The sequence below is a fragment of the Lycorma delicatula genome, chromosome 1 (assembly GCF_047948215.1).
Source record: "Lycorma delicatula isolate Av1 chromosome 1, ASM4794821v1, whole genome shotgun sequence".
NCBI lineage: Eukaryota > Metazoa > Arthropoda > Insecta > Hemiptera > Fulgoridae > Lycorma > Lycorma delicatula.
In genome coordinates this window covers 388,440,820-388,461,144 of record NC_134455.1, presented here as the reverse complement: position 1 = coordinate 388,461,144, position 20,325 = coordinate 388,440,820, and the positions used below count along the sequence as shown (strand labels likewise).

Genomic DNA, 20,325 nt, shown 5'->3' with positions numbered 1-20,325 from the left:
AGCACTGTGAAGTGACAGTACAATTTCTTAACCAACACCCAAGATTCTTAGCACTTGCTACAAAATTTCACGTACTTACAAAAAATAAGTTAGAAGAGTAAAACAGAAAAAAAGAAAGTTTAATGCGATATATAAATTAAAGTTTTTCCATCAAGTAGTTTGTTATTTATAACTAATCGGAAGGCACACTTTTCTTTCTTCTAGATTAATTATAGCTGAATGTTCTGTGATATTCTTACGTTTTTTATTTATTATTTAAAAAAAAACCTTCTGAAAAATATTTCCTCTCTGTTAGTGGTTTCAAGTTTTAATCGTTTTGATTGTTATTATGGAAAGCTTTTTTAAAATGCATCCTTAAGAAGTTTATCACAAAATCCTGTTGCCATTCTTTGAAATTTAAAATTATTAATATTGCCTTAATTATTGTCTCGAGTTATTTTGTTTCTTTCTTTTTAATAAAATTAAAGTACTTGAGTGAACAGCATGGTAGTGTGCAACTTTTAAATTCAAAATAATTATTTTTATAAAAGTAATTTAATATTCTTTAAACTGTGGACAAGATCGATAAATTTTTTATACAAAGACAACCTATTATTATTTCATTCACAAGATAAGTTCATAGTTCACCCTGTATGTATCATTAAAAGAGATCAGCCTTAAAGACTTTCCCGTACTTAAATATATTTACTATTAACCCGACATATTATTAGAGAGATTTTGGAGGAATTAAGCATGTAATTTCCTAAAAATGTAAGAAGGATGCATTTTGTTTAACAGAACCACTTTTTCTTTTGGTAACGTAGTATAATGTACAGCTTATAACAACAATGAACTAAACATTACCTTACCTGTCTTTCACTTGTAACTAAAATAATCAAATTACAATTCAAAATAAGTTCCATTATTAACAAACAGTAGTACTACCTGTAACGTAATTTATTGAAAATTTATAGGTCAAAGATTTTTTTTTTATAAATGTATAGCCAGGAATTGAGAAAATAACTAAATTTTATATTTATAGCTGTTATGTCTGTAAAATTTATTCTTACCTTGTTGAATAAAAATTGTCCCATAACACAAGTCATACCGTAAGAATTTAAACTAGCACAGTATGCTCCAATGTACTTCCCATTTCCAGAAAATTCATTATTCTGAAAGTAAAAGATATTATGATATGTAACGTGATAATTTCAAAATTATTATTATCGTAATAATTATGTAATAACAATTTTTATTACTGAATAAAAAGTACAGGTAGTTAATTTATATTTTCAGTTTATACAAAAAATTTGCCTTTTATTTTGTACAACTACAAAAAAAGGATTAAGAAGAAACAGGAAAATAAGGGATTCTTTGTCAAAAACAAAGTTCTGACAATGTTTATATTGTTTTTTTTTCACAGGACTGAAAACGAATCCTGTTTACCCTGTATTTGTATTTTCAATACTTATATTATTTTGTTCATATGTTTTTATTTTTGGTTAATGGCTGAAGTATACTGAAAAGGTAGAGAATCAAATAAAATCTGTAATGTATAATATAATTTTATTATTAGAATTTGTATAGTGGATTGTGCTAGTATATTAGATATCGGAATTTTCATTGCTGTGAAAACTCACACAAATACTTAGTAAGCTATCTTTGGAACATTTTTATTTATTAATCACTTTTTCAAAATCTCATCAATCCATAATGTTACACTTAAAAACTAATGTTCAAAATAACATGATTAATTTAAAGAAAAAAATATTTATTAAAAAACAATTTATTAAAAAAAAAAGTTATAGAAATTTTCATAAAAATGTATGTGCATGTGTTGGCCAGTATTTTGATTAATCTCCCTGAACTGGCTTAAAATAAATGCTTTAAAAATAGCTTTAAAAGGATATATATATAGAGAGCATCCTTGTCCTGTACCGTACAGGATAAGGATGCCACTGACCGAGTAATTATTACTTCTTGGTCACCCGTGCTATATGGTTACTTGTGTTTCATGTCGTGGTCAATTTTTTTTTAAATTTTAATCAAATAACTGGAAGGAGTTGCAGTCAGTCTTGTTGCACATACAGTAATAGTGACGATGACTGTGTTGGTTGAACCACAATGTCATACACCATTGCACCCCTTAAAAAATTGGAATTCAATCAAACAATACCGAAAATGGTATTTTTATATTTATCCAAAAAATATTTTCAAGCCTAAATTTACTAAATGTGCGTTTGGTATAATTGGAAGTGGGAAAAATTTTCAATCGTTCAAATTTTTTTATTTTTCTCATACCTTTCAAGGTTGAATTTAAAAAAATCTAGAAATTGGCTTTTAGATATTCACATGAATTTTACACATACCAAAACTAAAGTTGTCATGTTTATTTGTTACTAAGAAATAAAAAAAGTAATAAATTCATTGTTGTTCCACTTAAACGCTTTAAACTTGTAATTCAAAAAATCCTTTCTTAAAGTGCTCTTACACTGTAAAATGTATACAAATTTTCATCAGTTGATCTTGATTAGTTTTTACTGGGTGTTGATTATAAACACCGTTCATATGTACAGTCTTATAAATATAAAATAATACATTACACATATATATATATATATAGTCTTTTTATGTAACATTGCAACATATTGGACCAAATTATTAAAGTAAATAATTACTCTGATAAGCTTTTAAACCCTAAAAAGAAATCGATTGAATGGATTGCATTTAATATATCATTTTTTGTTTAATTTAATTTTGAAGACTGAAAATTCAAATATATTTAATATTAATGTAGATAACATAGGAAATTTTACTTAAAAAAAAGGAATCCCATTGTCCCAATTTAGAAATTTTAAAAAGTTTTTGGATTTTCTATAATTTCTGATACATACTTTATCTGTTTTTCAAGTTGCTGGCTGTTATTAAAAATGTTACATGAGGTAGCTGTCGAGCAGGCAGATAAATGGGATTCAGAATTACATTAAATATTTGATTTTTTTATAGCAAATATACACATCTCAATCTTGGTATGATTTTTGAACTTATCGGACAAGAAGCTCAGTATACCTTTTTTTTTAATTATAATTTTTTTTATTGAATAACATTGCACCAAATTGAACCGACTTATTAAACTTACTTAAGTAAATTTTTAAACCTGGATATAAAATTTCAATTCTTTAAACTAATTCTCAAGATTGAAAATCCAACCGCATCTAGTTTTAAGGTAGACATAATGGGAAATTTTCTTAAAAAAAAGGTTCCATTGGGTCCGACTTCAAAATTTTTGAATGTTTTATTATTTATGATCTTTATGTCTTTCTAGTTGTGGCTGTTATTAAAAATGTTATATGCAGGTTGCTGCCAATCAAGAGTTTCAAGTAGTACTCTAATGTTTTTCTAAAATTTTTATTTTTTTAAAAATTATACTCTAAATAAGTATGATTTTGGTGTTAAAATGATCATTTGGTCAAGAGGGACTCTTGAGTCAGTCACTGGAATTCAAAATTCTTTACTAAGAATTTTTATTTTTTTTTATTTTTTTATTTTTAATACTGAATAATTGTTACGGTTAAAAGTTATTTGATCAAAAGTATATCAGACCCAAATGTTTTACTAAGAATTTTGATCTTTTTGCAGTTGAGCTGTTAATATTGCATAATTAGTTACTAACATTAAAAAATTCTATGGAATATTTGAAATAAAAAATCTGCTGAGGGCAAAGCCGGTTAAGAAAAGGTAACGGAATCTTAAAATTCTATTATTCTAGAAACAGTTGTAAAACAATACTTTTTTATGTGTAATTTTGAATACCAAATTCTTACAGTTTTTCTTCGAATAAGTTGAAATCCTAAAACAGAACGCAAAATAAAAAGTTGTAATAAAGCTATTTTTCATTTGATCGGTTTATTTTTTAAAGCTTTTAAAAGGATCTTTTTTATGATGTATACAGTAGATTAATTTTAGGGTTGAAAATGAAATGATTCTTAAAAATTACAAATATTTTTAAGTATTATTAACTTGTTTATATTTAGGGGAGGAATTGGTTTTGATATAAATTATATAAAATAATACAGCGGAATAACTTGTTTGAAAAGCTATTTGTACGTTTATTCACCTTAGTGAGTTATAAGTTTTTTAACACGTGTAAATTGTTACAGGATGATTCACCATTAGCCAGTCTACCGTTGCTCGGTTATTCGATATCTACCCCGACTGAAAAAGATGGGATACATAAGGATTATGTATTCAAATTACAATTTAAAAATTGTGTATTTTTCTTCAGGGCAGAAAGTGAATACACGTTTAGTCGGTAGGTATAAAGAGCTCATATGATTTACGTAAACCCTTTACATGGTAACAGTTTCAATAGCGTATTTGAAATCAACACCAAAATTAAGTAAGAAAAGTTGTGTAACATGTTAAATACAAATTTTGTATAGACTAATATAATGAATACATAGTATTATCAACAATATTCATCTTCAGATAATTTGTGATGATATGTATCATCGCAAATGTGCAGTCAAATAAAATTCTATTATAACTTATAATATTTAGCCGTTGGCATGCATTTATTTACCATATAGTATCAGTTCATAAAAGCCACTGTACAGTTTCTATAGACTAAAGAGATTTAATACCGATTACTTGTATACAACCCTAATAAATTTTCTAAATGAATTCAGCTTTCTGGTGGAAACCGCTTACAAAAGAGATTAAAATGTTAATTTTTTAATCTAAATTTATCCCTAAATGCTGTTGTGTATGAACATTTATAATGTTTTGATTTTATGATTTATTAATAGATTACTTGCATTGACTTAAACAGCTTGTAACAACATCGTTACAATTTTTATGATATTAAATCCCAGTTTATATGGTAAAGAACCATTCATTTGCAGTCTTGAAGGCCTCTTTTATCTGACATTAATTCCATCATAGAATCACACTGAGTCAGATTATTATGGGCAGATTGTTCCCTTAGCGTATATCCTGCTTTTTTATTTTTCATCTCTTCTTCCTTAGGGAGATAATATTACATTTCAGGATGAATTGAAGGCTCGTGAGATACTTTTAATTAGCTATTTGCAACCCCTGTCTAGAAAATGAAGAAGACAATCATCTTTCAGGTTGAGTTATCAATATATCATTCCCGATTAGCCCCAGTAAGAAATTAGCTGCTCATATGGCTGGGAAAAGGATGTCTCAGATAAAACCAGAATAGTGGTTGGCCTAATTTCCATCATATCTATTCAAGGAGAAAAGGATGAAGAATACGGAACGGGAAGTGAGTGTGAGGATGATGATCAACACTGGATTTTCTCTGATCCAGCTAGGTGAAATGGCATGTAGAGTATTTCTTGGATAAATGTCAGCTGCAGCTGCAGCTTCATTTGTTGGAAATTCTAATAGTTAAGCGGACAACTGCTTCTTTATTGGGATTTGATAGATCAGCGACTCTTGCTTGCTTGCTACACTGTTTCAGGATTCTGTTAAAGCATAACACATTTTGATTAATGACTAACATTCCTGGTAGTTAAAAGCTGGCCTTTAGTTTGTTATTAAAATTTATATCTAATATCATCTTGTTAAAAATAATTTATCTTATAATCTTCTCATCGAGCCAATCATTATTACGCATAGACAAATGAGTTTTCTTATACCGAGTGACTGTGTTTGTTTCTATAGATATATTTCTGTTAGGCGTGTGGAAGGAGATTACAGTATAGAAGTATATTTACATTATAAAATGTTAGTTTTTATATTATGCGATTTAAAATAAAATAAGTCGTTATAATATTTTCCACAATTTTTTATTTTTTAGATGGATGGAAGTGATAAGTAGTGCTACACAGCATTCAAATAATAATCGAAGCAGATTATTATGCAATTTGGACAGCTCTTATATGAATGATGAAAGCCATGCATGACAGTGTATATTGATACGTCATTGTGAGTAGTTACAAACAATTAAGAATAAAGATTACAGTATGAGAGAGTGTAATATATATCCATAGGTGATTCCAAGGTTATTGGCGAATAATTCACTATTGACATAAGCTCCAGCCAGATAAGCCAATAACAGACACTTGTACCATATAATTCCTATTTTTTATCCATAAATCTTTTTGATATCATCTATAATCATGGAAGAGTTACAGATATAAAATTTATTATTAGCTTTTAATAAAATATAATAATAATTATGTAATTTTAACCGCTGATCAGTACAATTAGTTTCCAATTTAACTGGTCTTGTCCAATTTCTAATGGAACCCAGTAAAATGGTAAGAACTGCTAGCTATAAATAGAGGAGGTTTTATCTCTGACAGTTGTTACTTAATGAAATATTTTTTAAATTATGATGTGTTTTTAATAGTTTTTTGATGATATTAATGTAATGCATAAAAGAAAATTACTGTAATATTTGGTATTAATTAAACCATTTATATTTTCTGTCTTGATTGTTTAGTATTCATAATAGTAAATTATGAATATTTACTATTAGGGAAAGGGAAAAAATTTCCCTTTTTCTCAGCAAATTGATAATTATATAAAAACTATTGATACAAGAGTTATTGTGTTTCACAGCATCAGATTAAAATTATATATACATAAATTCATGGTATGTTATGTTGAAAATATTTTTTTTCATAATATCGGTCGACACCAAAGATTTGAGTTAACATAAAAATTAATGATTGTACAACAAAAAAAAAAGAAAGAAATTAATCTAATAAATTATTATTTTTTTTTTGTTTCAGTTGAAGATTTGAAGATTGTTCTATTGACTGAACATGTACCTGTGAATCAGATTATTATATATATATATATTTTTTTTTACTATTTGCATATAGTATTTTATACTACCACTTTTAACTATTAATAATTTTAATAAAATATTTTTAGTATTATAATACTATTTAAAAAAAAATATATATATGTATTTAAAAAATACGGTGAATAATTTTTTATTAAAAAAAGTAATAAGGTTACATAGAATTCGATTTAATCTCCTACAAAGTCCTGTCCTTGGCTAGCAATGCACTTAACGTTGACTCCATGACTGGAGGCATTTCTGGAAGGCGTCTTTCAGAAGGGCTTTCAGCTGCTCGGTCGTGGCCCTCTCAATGTCAGCAATGGTGTCAAAACGTTTTCCTTTAAGCACAGTTTTAATTTTTGGGAAGAGCCAAAAGTCGCATGGTGCTAAATCCTGTGAGTATGGCGGATGTGGACAGACAGGAACACTTTTTTCGGCCAAAAACTTGCGAATGAGAAGCGAGGTGTGACACGGCTTGTTGTCGTGGTAAAGAAGGAAGCCATCGGTCCATTTTTCTGGTCGCTTTCTTCGTACATCGTTTCGCAAATGTTGCAGTACACCCTTATAAAATTCAGAGTTTACAGTTGTTCTCCTTGGAACGATCTCTGATCGCGCATTATGCCCTCACTATCGAAAAAAACAACGAGCATGACCTTGATGTTGGATTTTGACTGACTTGCCTTTTTAGGGCAAGGAGATGAACTGGTTTTCCATTGGGAACTCTGAATTTTGGTCTCAGGGTCATAGCCATAGACCCGAATTTCATCTCCAGTTACAATTTTGGCCATGAAGTCCGGATCTGCATGAAGACGACTCTTCAACTCCGTGCAAATTAACACACGATTTTGCTTTTGTTCATCACTCAAAAGTCTGGGAACAAATTTTGCATTCGTCTCATTTGCAATTCATTAGTTAAAATGCTTTGAATGGATCTGTACAAGATGTTAAGGTCTTCCGATAGCTCCAGAATAGTCATTCACCTGTTTGAACGAACCATTGTTTCCACTTTTTGCACATTTTCAACTGTTTTTGAGGTTACTGGACGTCCCGCATGCTGCTCGTCTTCAACAGACTCATTTCCGTTTTTAAATCGGTCATACCACTTGTACACAGTCTTCAAAGTTACCGCATTATCGCCGTACACCGATTCTATTATTTCGTGAGCTTCTTTAGCATTCTTTTCAACTTAAAACAAAACTTAATGGTAATGCGTTGTTCAAAATCCATGTTGCGCGACAGACACGATAAACACAACCTCACTCTAGCGGCTCTAGCAGCTGATTGGCAAGCTCGAACATGTTACAACTTGTCCCTGCCTTCTTCTTTCTTTCTTTTCCTGTTTAGCCTCCGGTAACTACCTTTTAGATAATACTTCAGAGGATGAATGAGGATGATATGTTTGAGTGTAAATGAAGTGTAGTCTTGTACATTCTCAGTTCGACCATTCGTGAGATGTATGGTTAATTGAAACCCAACCCACCAAAGAACACCAGTATCCACGATCTAGTATTCAAATCCGTGTAAAAATAACCGGCTTTACTAGGACTTGAACGCTGGAACTCTCGCCTTCCAAATCAGCTGATTTGGGTAGACGCGTTCACCACTAGACCAACCCGGTGGGTTAACTTGTCTCTGCCTGTCTATATAAGTTAATAGAATATAACAGAATTTTATAAAAATAAAATAATTATTTTATAAAATAAAATCATTGTGTAATTAAATACTCACCTCTGTAATTAAATTTTTAGCAAACACTGATTGAGTACATGAATCTAGCTTTTCTTTACAATCAGCAGTTTTTTCTACCATTTTTGAGACAATATCATTTTGTCTTGTTTCTATAGACCTTGCTTCATTCTCCAGTTCTACCAATCTGGTTTCAACAGCCAGTAAACAAAGAAACCCAAATATAAAACAGTTTATTCTTGCAACAAAACAAGTGACAACAAATATCCCTAATAAGTAATATACTGGCTCAGATATGTTGATAACAATTTTATTGTACTGATATAATGCAAGCTAATGTGATCAGTTATTAACATGTATCAAACAAAATTCACTCTTTCAAAATGCCTCGAACTACATAATCTTACAACTATCATTTTACCTGAACAACACTTGGAAGTATTTAAATAAAATGAAGTACTTAGCATACATAAAAATACACAACGCCACGTTTTTTTAATCAGTCTAATCAAAATAATTAAAAATAATAAATAAATGTATCTAATATGCGAGAAAAGGTTGTATAAAATATAATCTTAAAACAAGAATCAAAAACCACAAATATAATAGTCCTTTCCTTTCTTTTTTCTTGTTTAGCCTCCGGTAACTACCGTTTAGATAATTCTTCAGAGGATGAATGAGGATGATATGTATGAGTGTAAATGAAGTGTAGTCTTGTACATTCTCAGTTCGACCGTTCCTGAGATGTATGGTTAATTGAAACCCAACCACCAAAAAACACCGGTATCCACAATCTAGTATTCAAATCCGTGTAAAAATAACTGGCTTTACTAGGACTTGAATGCTGTAACCCTCGACTTCCAAATCAGCTGATTTGGAAAGACGCGTTAACCACTAGACCAACCCAGTGGATTAAATATAATGGCCCTGGAATATATAAACTAAACTGAACATCTATCTTGTTCCACATAAGATACATTATTTAAAAAAAAAGGAATTCAGGAATATTGCCTTCATTTGTGATAGTGATTTCTGAACTGTTTTTTTTTTTTTTTTTTTGTATTAAAAGTTACATAGAATCCATCCTTTTCTTAAATTATTATCTATTTTACTGAGTTTTTGCTTATTGTGTTACAGTGATGTATTTATTATTTTTGTTTTTATTTTTATTTACCACTGTACTGTCGCCCTCCATGATGGGAATTGTAGCATCTCTACCTTTTATCCAGAAGGTTCTGGATTCAAATCCAGTTAGACTTGACATTTTTCATACAAGTTGTTTCACATTAACTTCTTCATAGACTAAATATAAGGTTGTACACATGCATGCAAAGCCAACCAAAATTCTGGTGATACACAGTCTTACAAATGATGCTTTCAGTCTGTTCATCATAGGGAATAGCAGTATACTGAAAAATATTACTCAGAGAAAAGCAACTCTGATCAGTGATTCTAGAAGCAACCTGCGCGCACTCACATGCAAATATACATCTACACCCACACACACTAGATTATGATAATGACTATAACAGAGAATGTAAAGCAATAAAAATTAACATACTTTTTTTGTTGTGAAATTATTATATCCAATACTTAATGTTTTTAACTCGGAGCAGGTGACTCTTGAGGTAGCTCAAAGTAGTGAGGACCAAAATTTTTTTAAATATAAAAAAAAATACTCCAGTAAATTGAAAATTTAAAAAGCACTGTACTTAAAAAACAATTCTGTTTAATTTTGTCAGTAATAATTATTAGTTTTGTATAAATTAAATTTTGCTGTTAGTTTGAAAAAAATATTAAACAGGTTGATATATGGGAATGAGCAATTTTGATCATTTAGCTAAGCCATAGTTTGAATTGGCAGATCTGTTGAGTATATTTTGTTTCCCAGTCACACAAGTCAGTCAAGAAGTTGAAAACTTAACTGTTTTAGCAGTCTGAAGAAATCAAAAACTTCCTGCAAAATATTTGAATGATAAAGTCAATTTTCATCTAAATGATATTCAAGAATACTTTCATACTGCTGGGCAGTATACTATCATTGACTTTACACCAGCAATCATTACAAAATGAAAATTATCAACAGAAGGAACTGTTAGGTTTTTAAAATATCTGCATGTCTTCAGTAAAATCAATAATTATCAAGTGGACATTATCTTATGATGAAGTCAAGACTTATAGATAAGCCCAAGAATATCAATTTACAAGATATTTTCTGTAACCGCATCTTGTCAATAGCAATATAATGTTGCCTGTGAGATCAGATATTTTGGTGATTTTTTTTACGGAGATCTTTAAAAATCCAAATGTTCTCTAATCATCCATGTAGCATTCATGAAAGAACTAAATGACAATCATTAAGATGTTACAGCTAATTGCAATGATTCTGCATGAATACTGGTAAAACCAGTAAACCCTTTTTGAGTAAGTAATCAAAAAGTTTTACCGTTAATGTTAGGAAGACGTTTCGGTAAACAATAGTGACATAGTTTTAGCCTTTCAAAAACCATTTCTTAGCAACACCCTTTCAATGATTTGAATATCTGATCATTATACAACTTATACAGAACTTTGTATTACAGTAGAGATAAATTATTCAAATCTACAAATCTAATAGAATTTTAATCTAAAGATACAGAAGTTAAATCTAAAAAAAATGATCTCAATATACTTTCTCATTTATTAAACTTTTATAAGTTAGCGGTATGATAATTTACCTCTTTGAAAAAAATACATGTTTTTAGTGTTCAGTAGCATAATAGTTTACAAATGCCTGCACAACAAAATTTACATTGTGGAGTATTGGTAGTACCGTACCCGCTTCCAAAGAGAAATAACAAACCTCTGAGGCAGGAAAACAGCTATCTCAAAGTGGCTGAATAATTTACCAGTATAGGTAGTGTTTTTTACAGTAGAATTGGTTTGTCGTTTTGCTTAAGTCTCTTTGCTTTAAAAAAATATCGTTTTTGTTTTAGCAGTATTAGATCAAATGCAATTGAGTTTCTCCTACTTTAATTTTTTTAAATAGTTTGTAGTAGTGTTTCACTGTACTTACCAAAGTATTACTAGTGACATCAAAGCAGTTGATGTATTTGAAAAAAATACCAGGATATTTTTTCAAATACTAAAAGATTTTCTTTTTTATGTAAAAACATCTGCAATGAATGATGAGATTACTTTTTTAGAAAATATTACGGTTGATCGCCTGTAGACTGATGTAGGAGGAGATCTAAGTAGATCAAATACTACAATAAATTCTGTAGGTAGTCTTACACTAGAATTCTCAAATATATAGGTTGCTGATTCATCAAGTTATTCGCTTTGTTCAAACAGGACATGTAAGAAGCATATAAATGTACAGTTAGAAAATGGTTCTGAAAACTAGGATTTCATTGATTTTAAAGAGACTCATGGTTTAGATGCTGACAGAGTATCAGCCAGAAACACCTAATACTTCTGACCAATTAGCCACCCCATATCTGACAACAGATAAACCAGATGAAATAAGTGATAGTGATCGGTGACTGACTGGTCAAAATCAAACAGGCCACCTGCTGTATTTAATGTAATATCAAAGGTAAGACTGTACCTACCATACTGTGCAAATCTATATACAGTTTTGTTAATATCTAGCAATTAATATTTTCTCCTTTATTCTTAATCACTTCACATATACGATTTGGCATCGACTCAACATATTTACTACACTTTGTTTTAATTTCTTCATCGTGAAACCATACAGGATATTATTATCTAATGAGGTCAATTTTTGTGATACAATTTCCAGAGTTGTTTTTTGACTATTGACGAGAGATTCTCAATCGGGTTTAAGTCTGGGGGCCTACCCATGAAAGCACTTAAATATTTCATGCTTTAAAAACTTTTCCCACTTTTTTGGCAGTTTGGCATAGTGCCAAATCTTGTTAGAAACATCCCCAAAACATTTTAACTGATTGTTAGGTATGAGCCGGTATATATTTTCATCTGATGTATTTCTAATAAATGGAATCCTTTCCTCCTGAACATAAAAATGTGACTTGTCAGAAAACATAACATTTTTCCAGTCTAGTATTTAGGTCCAATTAGCATGTGCTTTGGCCCACAAGAGCCGTTGGTGTTAAATTGTTGGTGTTAAAAGCTGCTTTTTAGTTGTCTGAAGAGGTTTCTGTCCAACTGCAAGAAGTTTTGCATCTAACAGTTGTCATACGTAAATCTGGTCTACTAGCTGCCATTCTGCTGTGGACAGCAGATAATTTTGGATCAAGGTTACTTTTTCTCACCAATAACCAACACAGAATTGGACTCTAATTTTTCTTTTATGGCCACATTTGTCTTTCTCTTTTGAAGTGAAAAGGAACCGGTTTTTTAAATAGTTTTAAAATAGCACTCACTGACCCTAGCCCAACTCCACGCTCGGAAACTATTTGTAATTGTGTCATACTGGTATGCTCAGAAAGAGAAAAAATGTTCAAATGTTTTCTTGGAGTTTTGTTCACTATTATTTATTCAAGACACAAACAAAAAAGTAGTAAAATTATTTTGTAATAAAAAATGAAAAACTTTCAACAAAAAACTGTAACATGCAAATTACTAAATAACCAAAGAACAGTAACCTCACATTATATAGTCAACTTAAAGAGTGGGTGTGGTCAAGCAATGTAGCTACAACATAGAAAAAAACAAAAGTTCCCTGTGCCCAAGATTAATTTTCACACAACTGTAATTGAAAATCTAATCTTTTTGAAATCGTTTCACTAATTTTTTCTATAATATTTGCCAATTATATTATTCAGAAGAAAAAGTCAAAATGTATAAACTTAAATTTTTCTACTGATGAATGTAATGTGTTTATTGGCATGTTAATAATCACGGGTACTTCCGTGTTTAAGAATGTATTGGAGTTTAAAATGAGTTTGTTAGGAACAACAGTAAGATAACTAGTTTATTGACACTATGATTATTTTTAATAATTACAATTCTTGTATCTGAATGCCAATTCACAGATGCCAGCAATGACCCAATCAATTTTGACAGACTACAAAAATAAGGCCGTGATAACTATTTAAACATAAAACTGGTAAACAATTTTATCCATCTCTCTTAGACAAGAACATGATTACCTTCAACGACTGTTCAACATTGAAACATATGCTCCTAAAACCCATCAAAGTGATTTTAAAATCTGGACAATAGCATGTGCTATAAGGAGATATTTAGTGGCATTTAAAATATATACTGGAAAAACCCAACAGGCGATACAAAAAAATCAGAACAGACTAGAGATGATATCCGAAAAAGAATTAATGAATTCAAAAAATGAAAACAATGAATGAAGAGAAACAAGAATGTATATTCTTTCACCATTGCAATACGGGAGTACAGCTAATTTCAGGATATTCAAACAGAAAAGAAAATATAAGTGAATCCAAGAAAACTACTAAAAATTGTAAATATTGGGATTCATATTCTAGTGGTGGTATCTTTCAGGGAGTGCGCCTACTGTAACAACACTAAAGATGCACAAACGCATTCAAAATCCTTTTACGTAACCATTGTAATGGCTTTGTGCAAAATGTGTTTTGCTCCTTACCATAAAAATTAATGAATAATTGTTATTTACTTTTTTTAACATTAGGCAAAGACATGCCATAACAGTATTTTTTTACTTGAAATATACATTCCTGTGTAGTGTAAAATAATCTATTATTTTTACAACACCAATTTTATATATATATATATATATCTGTCTCGTGTCCAACACTTTGTTCCATATATAAGTGCGGGTCTAACCACTGTAGTATACATTCGGCCCTTAAGTTTTGGATGCATACGCTTGTCACAAAGAACAGCCGGTGATTCGATTATTCACATGTTGCTCACAGCCGCCTCTTTGATTCAATATAGATCCAAGATACTTAAAACTTGTACACTTCGGCATAACTCGACCATCGATCATAACGCCAGGCGATGGTGCTTGTACATCGCTGAACGGCAAGAACATATATTATGTTTTGGATTCACTGATCTTCAGACCGTGACTTTCAAGTCCACATTTCCAGCGACTAAAAACACTCTGTAGCACCGCAACACTTTCACTCGTGAGACCCACATCGTCAGCAAAAAGTACGCTCAGCAGCAATTCATCCACGATGTGCGATGTCAGATAATTAATAACAATGTTAAAGACCAGTGGGCTCAGCATGCTGCCTTGGTGTACCCCCATGCTCACATGAAAAGCGTTGATGTTCCTGCCATGCAGCTCACCTTTGTGGTCGCATCGCGATACATGTCCACAATGATTTCAATCTATCGTTCTGGAACACCGTGACTTCTCAATGCCGTCCATATCAAATCTTGCGGCACTCGATCGAAAGCTTTCTCAAGGTCTATGAATATCATATGCAAATTCCTAGCAGCGTCTCTAAACATTTCCAACAGTAATTCAAGCACAGCTTGAATTGCATTCACTGTTGATCTGCCAGACACGAAACCACATTGATTAACTTGAATTTTTGACAGTACAATTTTCATCAGGCGGTTGTTAATGACTCTTTCCCAAAGCTTCATAGTATGTGACAGTAGTTTTATACCTCTGTAATTGCCGCATTTTCTGGAGTCTCCTTTGCCTTTGAAGAACGGCAAGAGGAAGCTTTGACGAAAAGCCGCAGGCATCGAACTTCCGTTTTTAATTTTGTTGAACAAAATACAGAGAAAGAGGATGCCGATCGCTCCATCAGACTTCCACAGCTCTATGGGCACTTTGTTCGGTCCCACTGCTTTACCTCTTTTCATTTCTTTAAGTGCAGCTTCGACCTCCAATTCGGTTATGTCTTCCACTTCTTCGCCTAAGACGGGTTCACATGATGGGTATTCGGTTCGTGGGAGCTCCTCGTTCAACAGATTATCAAAGTAGTCTCTCCATCCCCGCGTTATGTCGTGGTCGTCAGTAAGCAGCCTGCCATTTGCATCCACAATAGACTTAGGTGAAGTTATTGCTTTTGTATTTTTTCGACGCTGTGCCGCCACTTTAAAGATCATCCCATCGCTGTCCGGAGATTCGAGATCTTCATAAAACTTTTGACACGCAACAGCTTTGGCTTTAGTATTTCTTTTGCCGCGGCTTTCTTCGTTTCAACTTTTTGTTGTCGGAGTCGCTCTTTTTCTGTTGTTAGTAGTGGATCACATTTCGACCATGCCTTGAATGCTCCTCTCGTGGCTGCCACTGCCTTCTTGACAGTCACCTTTCCAAAACCAGGCTTCTCTTCCGTTTTTCAATCGACCTTTCGACACTCCAAGCAGTTCTTTAGCTTTCAACAAACAGACATCTTGGAAAGCCTGCCACATCTCGTCAGCATCCAGTTCAGCCTCTGCTTCAACAACATCATGAATCCAGTCTTGCAATTCTGTCAGAAGCTGCGTCTGCAGAACAGGGCGTCTGTTCAGTACCCAGTCTTTGCCATCGAATCTTTTCCACTTTAACCGACTTGTCTTTAGTTCAAGAGACGGCCGGAAGGCGCACTTCAGTCAGTAACAAACGATGTTGATCCACAACGTTCTCTCCCAAGATGACCTTACAATCCCTCACAAGCTTTCTCAAGTCGGCAGTGCACAGATGGTAATCGATCTGGGTCGTACGACCCCCGCTGCTGTAAGTGATCAGGTGACGGGGCTGTTTTCTGAAGAACGTGTTCAGTATCGCTAACTCATGAGCCTTGGCAAGTCGAAATATCTCATTTCCCTGCTCACTTCTGCAGCCATATCCGTAACCACCTTTTATCGCCTTGATTTTGTGTGCCGACATGTACATTGAGATCCGCACCCAGAAACACCTTCTCGTTCTTGGGGAGTTTTTTAAGTAAGTTCTCCAGTTCAAGCCAAAAAGCCTCTTTCTCTGCTGCTGGACACCCTATTTGAGGTGCATAGGCACTGATGTTCCAAATTCCCCTGTCGATCATCAACTTAATGCTCATCAGGCGGTCACTGACTTTTTCAATATCGACAATGTTGTTTTGTAGCTCTTGACATAGTATTATGGCGACTCCATTTCGATGATTCTCGAGCCCGTGATAGTGTAGTTTAAATATCTTTGTGTTCGTATCCAAAAAACTGGTCTTGTTTGCTTAGTTACGCCACTTTGTTTCTTGGACACACAGAACATCCAATCTCCATCTCTTCATCACATCCTCCAGTTGGTAGCTCTTTCCGTTCATGCTACCTACGTTCCATGAGCCAATGCGCAAAATCCTGGGTCCAATTGGATGCTTCATTTTGCTCGCCCCCGAAACGTCTCGAGCTCTGATCCGTCCACGAATGGACGTGCCGGAATCACGAACCCGAAGGCTAGTGCCCGGCGGGGTAGTGTTATTTATTTCAACCATCATTTCCATAAAGCATGAATCCATTCTTTTGAACCTGTCTGGGTTTAAAAGGTTTTGTTTGTTTGACGTCTTCATGTTGCCTATAATCAAATTCGACCTTTCTTTTCTTTCCACCGGTGGTCTACAGTCGTGGTAACCCAAGGCCTCGTGACACTGTTGGGATCAGTGCTTAAGGTGTTAATGACGTCGCAGCCTCATCTTACGGTGTTCACTTTGTAGCTGAATTTTATTCAAAAAAGGTCATTAGACATGACCCCCACCCTTCTCTGTCTGCCGTGCCACCTGGTAGGTCTTGCGTTGCCCGGATCACACCACGGGAAGGTAGAGAATCGGATAGTTGACCGGTCTGGAGCTATGTCGTTTTCTTAATAAACGATGTTGGGTACTTAGCCCTGCACTCCGTTTCAACCGGCCATTTCGTGTTGGACACGATACGAGCAGTTTGATCGAGATCTCACGACCGCAGAGATGAAAACGTGTCGAATGTCTCTTGGTGTGACTAAGTTGGACCACATCAGAAGCGAACGAATACGAGGCTCCCTTGAAATAAAAGAGTCAGTGGCGGAGAAAATCTCTCGAGAGCGAAACGATTGGTTCGAAAAGATTGATTCTCAGCACCCTACAATGTTACAAAAAAGATAATGGCTCTTGATATCCCGCCAGTCAAGAAACGAGGAAGACCGAAAAATAGTTGGTGTAGGCAGTTGGAAGATCGACGATTGAAACATGGCAAGAGAAGGACGATAGAATAAACTCCAGAATGACTCTCCGTTCAATGAGACCAAATTGAATTGAAATTTTACTGTTTTACTCCTTACCCTGTAGACTTTGTCTCACAACAGATATTATATATGTAATATTAGTCATTATGTATATTAATAAAGCAAGGAAGAAGATATATCTGTCTGTCTCTGTCTCTGTCTGTCTGTCTGTCTGTCTGTGTGTGTGCTTTTTACTTTTTGTTATAAAATTACCTTATTTTAAAATTAAAATAAGATTAAGCGTAACATTTTCTTATTATCTGTTGACATTATTTGCTTCTAATATTTTAAGCATGATAAAATATGCATTTGTAATATGTGCAACATCAAAAATACTTTGCTGATTAAAATTAATTTTTAATAATATAAATTCATTTTATAAATGAATTTATTATTAATTACCACACAAAATTTATAGTGGTAAATTATTTTAACAGTTTATCTTTAGGATAACTTTGTTAAAGTCAGATTTAAAAAAAAAAAACATTGGTATAATAATCTACCATCCACCGTAAAGTATAATATTATATTATCAGTTGAAAAGATTAGAGATCATAATTATTTGATGGTAAATGCTCTCATAGAAAGTCAATAAGTATTTGAAAACAAAATATTAAATTATAAATGTGGATGGATTGCTTATGTCCTATAAAGAGTTAAATTTACTTTATCAGATCAATTAGATCTAGTCTAGAATAACAATGGACTGAAATTCAAACCATATCAATCCAGATGCAATGGTACTGTATTGCAATAATTTATATTCTATATTTTATACACTTACAAATGTGTGTGATTTAAGCCTTTTCTGATAGTACTTTTTCCCCTGAATTCAAAGGTGAAACCGATTTTTCCCCATCATGCAAGGGTCTTTTCGAGAAACTGACATTTGTAATTTCAAATATTTTAATTATACTTCCTGCATAAATAGATGCAGAAAGTATTAACAGTATTAGCAGAAAGTATTAAAGTATGAAAAATACACAATATTCAAATATTTGCTCACCTATAAAGTAAGAAATGAAGATTTTTTGCTGTATTTCACCTGTGGAGCATCCTTCTTGATGGTCCAAGCATATTAAGATTACATTTGTCTTGATACATCTATTCCACACCTGAAATCTCCTGATGAAAGTGTTCCCAGTGCTCCCCCACTGCGCAAAGATTTTCCAGGAAGAAATCTTGGTGCACGTGCAGGAAGTGTACTTCTAAGGACATATTACAACCCAAATTTTTATAAGATCATTGACAATATCACAGAAATTTTTTTGCCTTTAGATTTCCCAAATAACTCATTCATTTTTGAATGCTTGCCAAACAACTTTTTCCAGTGGATTCAATAGTTCCTCAGACTTTTCATCATGCATTAGTAATCGTATTTGTGACCTACAGATTTTCCTTCATTATATTTGCATCACTAATTTTAGGAAACTTTTGTTTTAGGTGCATAACACCAGGGGTATTGTCCATGACCTTGACAAAATTCTTCATTAAACCTAGTTTAATATGTAACAGAGGTAGATGATACACATTTTAGGATTACACAATGGGTCATGCTTAACATTTTTCTGTTCATGAATGAGCGATTCTCGCGTAGGCTATTCTTTCCTAATGAAATGGTTTTTTTTCTGTCCCTACTATTCCCATTCACACAAAAAACTAATAGTACTTTGTGTAACCAAGCTGCAGATCAAATATAAGTCCAATTACCTTCAAATCACCACAAATATTTCATTCATATTGAAGTTTTCATTTGTTTCTTTCATACTAGCAGAGTGAGCCAAAGGTGCTGATGGGAATTTTATTGACATTATGCAGAAGCAGAGCTTTTAAACTAATTTTAGAGCAATCAATGAACAAGCGCCATTCTGTTGGGTTATGTTCATTACAAAGTGTCTCCATAAGAGAAGAATAGTAATTACAAGATACTAAGCTATTTTTTTTTTGTCTTCAGTCATTTGACTGGTTTGATGCAGCTCTCCAAGATTCCCTATCTAGTGCTAGTCGTTTCATTTCGGTATACCCCCTACATCCTACATCCCTAACAATTTGTTTTACATATTCCAAATGTGGCCTGCCTACACAATTTTTTCCTTTTACCTGTCCTTCCAATATTAAAGTGACTATTCCAGGGTGCCTTAGTAGTGGCCTATAAGTCTGTCTCTTCTTTTAACTATATTTTTCCAAACGCTTCTTTCTTCATCTATTTGCCGCAATACCTCTTCATTTGTCACAGACTTATAGGCCATATACTAAGGCATCCTGGAATAGTCGCTTTAATATTGGAAGGACAGGTAGAAGGAAAAAATTGTGTAGGCAGGCCACGTTTGAAATATGTAAAACAAATTGTTAGGGATGTAGGATGAAGTGGGTATACTGAAATGAAATGACTAGAACTAGATAGGGAATCTTGGAGAGCTGCATCAAACCAGTCAAATGACTGAAGATAAAAAAAAAAACATATAAGACATGTTACATAAAATACAGAAAAAAAATTACTAACATACATTTAGTCAAAATCAAACAATATTTCTAACATTTTCAGGAAAAAAAGGTTACTTATATTGTTTTCAGAACTACACAAAAGATATTTAAGATGTTGCACGAAACAGGGCAATCCAGAAGTAAAAGGATTAAATTCATTTTCTGCACCAAGTACTGTACCAGACAAACTGGATGTAATTCGCCTGTAAACATC

At 32.6% G+C, this 20,325-nt stretch overlaps 2 long non-coding RNA genes across 2 annotated transcripts in view; one reads left to right on the top strand and one right to left on the bottom strand.

Moving 5' to 3' along the window:
* The window catches only part of LOC142318466 (uncharacterized), a 60,202-nt gene extending 53,262 nt beyond the window's left edge, over window positions 1–6,940 (top strand). Inside the window, exons 2-4 of the long non-coding RNA XR_012754929.1 lie at window positions 4,140–4,291; window positions 5,807–5,934; window positions 6,747–6,940. This is a non-coding gene — a long non-coding RNA (uncharacterized LOC142318466). The remainder of the gene's footprint in view (window positions 1–4,139; window positions 4,292–5,806; window positions 5,935–6,746) is intronic.
* Window positions 1,065–18,829, bottom strand: LOC142318467 (uncharacterized). Its single transcript, XR_012754930.1, has 3 exons — window positions 18,634–18,829; window positions 8,531–8,675; window positions 1,065–1,151 (listed from the first exon to the last, which is right to left on the bottom strand). It is a non-coding gene; the product is annotated as an uncharacterized LOC142318467 (long non-coding RNA).
* Between the last annotated feature and the right edge of the window lie 1,496 nt (window positions 18,830–20,325).